Genomic DNA, 5,268 nt, shown 5'->3' on the forward strand with positions numbered 1-5,268 from the left:
AAGCCCCTTGCCCTTCGAATCGGACGACCCTCCACAGTCATGCTGCAAAATGGGAAGTACGAGTTCAGGTCATTTCTAAACACCGCCCTTACTATTCGCCAAACAGCACTTACGCCAGCGCTGCCCATCACGCAGGCGCAACGCTGAAAACAACAGGAGCAGTAATTGTTCCCTGGTGGCGGCTGGCAGGAGCCTGCAGCGCGCTTGCGACACATACATCCCCGTGGAAGATGACTAAGCAACTGTTTTTCTTCTTCCTGCAAAACGTTGTAAGTATCTCAGCCTAGAAAGCAAGACTGATTTCACCAAGCAAGGAACAAGCAGGCCTCCGGGGATGAATGAAACACGGGATCCTTTTCTAGGTTTCCTCCTCTCTTGTCTAAAGTATAAACCGTCGTGGGCCCCGTTACTGGAATTCCCCCCCCCCGGCCCCCCCCATAGTGGGGGAGTGGTGAAGGTGGGGGAATGAAGCGGGTCAAGAATTGCTAGAATGTACTCCCAATGGGCATTTTCCCGTGTGTTTCTACATTTTCATTCTGTCAAGTACCGAACTAGGGCAAAGTCCTGAAGGAGGACAGTTGTTTGGTTTTTGTTTGTTTACTTGTTTGTTTGTTTTCGGACAGCTGTGTGTTTAGAAGCCCTAATTCCATTCCAGCTCCTGATATGCAAGATGTTGTCCCTAAATATGTATATTTGATTTTCCCTGAATGTTCATCGTAGAGCACAAACGCTATCTTGAAACAACTCCTTCTGGCCGTAGACCTGGCTCCTTCCCCAAACTTCAGGTTTCAGGAATGCTCTCCCACCACTGGTCACCCACCATCGTTTCTTGCTAAGATGCACAAATACATTCCAGGACATTTCCTACTCCCTTAGGAAAATGTTCCCTTTTCTTTAAATGATGAAGTGCTCTGATTTCATTAACTTTTCACCAGTATATATCATCCATTCTATTTTATTCACTCTCGTGTAGACAATTCTTGAATTTCCACATCTTTAAATAACGAATGAAGTCTGCAGATCCGTATGGATATTTATGTAGCGATAACTCCCCAAATTGCCAATCTGGCCTAGACTTCTCTCCAGAATAATAAGTACTTTCAACTATCAGCTGATGAAATATCTCTACCCAAATATACCCCCCCACCAGTGAAATATTCTACCCGTTAGAAAGCATTCTATTAAATAGATTTTTGTTATAGAAATTTTGATCATGCATGTGGAATAATATATACAATGTGTGTATGTATATAATGTGTGCGTGTGTTTATTGAATAAAAGGGGCAATAAATATACTACCCAACCTCAGATATAGAACATAACCAACACCATTAAAGCTATTTGAGTATTCTTCCTAAGTTTCATCCCCTTTCTATATACATATATAGATATCAATATATATCACAATATATATTGATTCTTGATAGTTACATGAGTGGTAAATATAATTCTCCCCATTGTGGCTTATCTTTTCACCTTTTTAATGATGGCTATGATGTCAAATATAGGAAGCTTCAATACATTTAGTGCTTGGTACGCCTTATTTAAAAATCCTCCCCTCTCTATGGTCTTAAGGATATGCTCTTATGTTTCATTTATTTTTTACATTTTTAATGTTTATTTATTTATTTGAGAGAGAGAGCATGAGCAGGGGGGAACAGAGAGAGAGACACACACACACAGAATCCAAAGCAGGCTCCAGGCTCTGAGCTGTCAGCACAGAGCCCGACGCGGGGCTCGAACCCACGGACCGTGAGATCACGAGTCCTGAGCCAAAGTCGGACGCTCAACCAACTGAGCCACCCAGGTGCTCCTCCTATATTTTCTTTGAAAGCTTTAAGAGTTATTTGTTCTTTTTGACTGTAAATCTTTAATCTACCTAGAGTTGCTTTTTGGGCATGGCATAGTGTAGGGATCCATTTTAATTTTCTTTCACAGAAATAACCAGTTATCACAGCACCTGAAAAATAGTCAAATATCTAACTGATCTTCCGTGCCAGTTATAAATTAGTTCCCTACGAGTGGGTTTTCATGGTTTCCTTATTATATTCCACTATCATTTTGATGATCTCCAATGAATTCTTCATTGTCTTAGTTTCTAAGGCCCAATAAGTCTTGGTGTTTGGTAGAGAAGGTTCTTCATGGTCTTGAGAAGAGTATGTATATTTGTAACCATGATGATTGTGGATCCTCCATTTAAATAGTTTCTCTTTAATGATTGTCATATAGTTAAAAAAAAATTCTCCGTACTCATTAGAGTTTGCATTAGGATTCACTCTTGATGTACATTCTATGAGTTTGCAAAAATGTATATACTATCATGAGGATGTCATCCATCACTATAGTATCATACAGACTTTCACTGCCCTAAAAAATCCTCTTCCCTCCACCTCTGCATCCTTCCCTGCCTCCCCCGCCCCCACCCCCGCAAACTCTAGCAACCACTGACCTTTCCACTCTGTCCGTGGTTTTCTTTTCCTTTTCCAGAATGTCACTCAGGTAGAATCATAGGGAAGCTTTTTCAGATTGGCTTTTCACTTAGTATTATACATTAAAAGTTCCACTATGTCTTTTAATAGCCTGATACCTCCTCTTTTTTCAGTGCTGAGTAGTATTCCATTGCCTGGCGTTTCCCTTTGTTTGAATGGCATTTTTTGCTGTTCCTCATATTTGAAAATGCAACTGACTTTTGAATATATATTTTTAAATCTCACTAAGCTTTATATCTTCTTTTCCAATTATGTTTTATTTCTTTTTTGTACCTTAGCACATTAGAGTGTGTAGTATAATGCTCAATTACGTTTTACTTGACCAGTCTCTGATTTTAAAGGGATTTTTATAAAATTCCAGTTATGAATAATGTGTGCTCTATTTTTATAGATTTCCTTACCTGATAAAGCTTCCTTCTTTTCCTAGTTTGCCAAGTGTATGTTTTTTAACCATTATTGTGATTGAGTTTCATTAACCATTTTTTATAGACTGAGAAAACGGTTTCTCTCCATTTGTTAGTGATGATTGAACAGTTAATTTTATTTTTACTTTACTACTAATAAATCTATCTTGATTATGGTGTATCATTTCTTAGGAATAAATTTGTGCTAATATTTTATATTTCACTATTTTCTTGAATAAAGTTGACTTGCATTTTTTTTTCTTTAAAAAAATTTTTTTTAAGGTTTACTTATGACACAGAGAGAGAGACAGAGCATGAGCAGGGGAGGGGCAGAGAGAGAGACCGAGACAGAGAATCCGAAGCAGGCTTCAAGCTCCGAGCTGTCAGCAGAGAGCCCGGCGCAGGGCTCGAACTCGCAGACCGCCAGACCATGACCTGAGCGGAAGTCGGACGCTCAACTGACTGAGCCACCCAGGCGCCCCTGACTTGCATTTTTTCTTTCTCATACTACGCTTGTCTGAGTTTTAGTATTAAATTGGTCTGTAAGAGTGAGTTGAGGAATGTTTCCTCATATTCTCTTGGAAGAGTCTATGCAGTAGAATGAGGCTAAAAAGCCTTCTGAGCCTCCCGCTTCCTTTCCATTTCCAAGTGTTGTGAAACCAACATACAGTATGACATCTCACCATGTGCTGGTTTCTTCCACTTTTCTGTGCCTTGTTCTTGGTGTTCTATCTTCCTCCACTTTCCCTCTGTACCAACTAGGAGTTAAAAACACCAATGGCGGGGCGCTTGGGTGGCTCAGTCGGTTAAGCGTCCGACTTTGACTCAGGTCACGATCTCGCGGTCCGTGAGTTCGAGCCCCGCGTCAGGCTCTGGGCTGATGGCTCAGAGCCTGAAGCCTGCTTCCGATTCTGTGTCTCCCTCTCTCTCTGCCCCTCCCCCGTTCATGCTCTGTCTCTCTCTGTCTCAAAAATAAACGTTAAAAAAAAAAATTAAAAAAAAAAACCCACCAATGGCTTTTAACTCATACTATAAAACTTTTACCAGATATAAATTAAATTAGAAATTTAAATATTTACTTAGTATCAAAATGCCCCTCCTGAATACAAGGACCTGGGACTACTTTAATTTTGATCTCCTTTCCCAACTGACTTGCCAATGTTGCCCAATATTTTATCTCTTAACTGACCCAAATGGGACATTTGTTTACTAGTCTTGTGTCATCTTTAGGAACAAAGGCTCGTTAAATTTGATTTGAAGTCTTTTTAAGTCAATAAACTTTAAGGAATTTCACATGTGATTCCTCCTACTACCAGTCGCCTTAGTTCCTCCAAAGTCTGTCATAATCTTCGAGGTAGCCCTTTTTATTATTTATTATTTTTTTAGAGAGAGGGACAGGGAGTGAGCACGAGCAGAGGGGCACCGAGAAAGAGGAAGAGGGCCCCAAGCAGGCTCCACACTCAGCGCAGACCCTGACCCAGGGCTCAATCTCATGATCCTGAGATCATGACCTGAGCCGAAACCAAGAGTCAGATGCTTAACCAACTGTGCCACCCAGGCGCCCCAAGGTAGCCCTTTTTAAAAACAACTTTGGCTCAACCCACAGTTGTCATGGTCAGTCAGTCCATAATTCTTTCAGTTGGACTTCTTTGATCTCCACTTGAATATGGACATATGTCACAAAGTCCCCACCAGTAATCTTTGGAATCCAATTTCTTCAAGCAATTGGCTGTAGGGCCCTAGAAGTTAAATTCTAGAAAGTTCATTGATTTTTATTTTTTCAAGTGATGTAGAGGATATTATTCCTTAATTGTTTCTAATATTGAAAAGTCTTGTTCCATCCACTTTGAACTCATGAGCCTACAAGAAATGGTACGGGTCTCACCGTCACCCCTGCAATACACTTGTGATGGGAGCGTAACCTGTGCCTCAATGTAGCCGCACGAACAATCTGTGGACACCACAAACAACAATGCCCGTTCTCATCTAGGATGAGGCTTGGAGGGAATAAAGTCTTGACTAGATTCACCTAGTCAAGTGGTAAGGCTTAAAATTAAGGTTAACCGATTATATGAATTCAGTGTTTGCAAATCCCACAGAGACTGTGGGGCTTTATGGAAAGAGAATGAAGAGGTACATTTCCCTACATTCAAGGGCACATTGATCCCTTTCCATAATGCAGATCTTCATCATCTTCGTTTTTAGATTTCTGTAAAAACCACCCAGTGTTCTACCTCTAATCCAACCTCCATGCTGCAGCCTAAGTGATTTTTTGCAAAGTGCTTTCTATTTCAAACTGCTGACCCCTAACAAAGGCCTAAACCCTTAGCATGGTTTACAATCAGGTCCCTTGCTTTTTCGAGTCTCCCAAACTA

At 40.7% G+C, this 5,268-nt stretch overlaps 1 non-coding gene across 1 annotated transcript; it reads right to left on the reverse strand.

The window, feature by feature from the left end:
* Positions 1 to 4,760: 4,760 nt before the first annotated feature.
* Positions 4,761 to 4,892, reverse strand: LOC125934226 (small nucleolar RNA SNORA1). The gene has a single exon (XR_007461274.1). It is a non-coding gene; the product is annotated as a small nucleolar RNA SNORA1 (small nucleolar RNA).
* Between the last annotated feature and the right edge of the window lie 376 nt (positions 4,893 to 5,268).

The sequence above is a fragment of the Panthera uncia genome (assembly GCF_023721935.1).
Source record: "Panthera uncia isolate 11264 chromosome A1 unlocalized genomic scaffold, Puncia_PCG_1.0 HiC_scaffold_16, whole genome shotgun sequence".
In the NCBI taxonomy this organism is placed as follows: domain Eukaryota; kingdom Metazoa; phylum Chordata; class Mammalia; order Carnivora; family Felidae; genus Panthera; species Panthera uncia.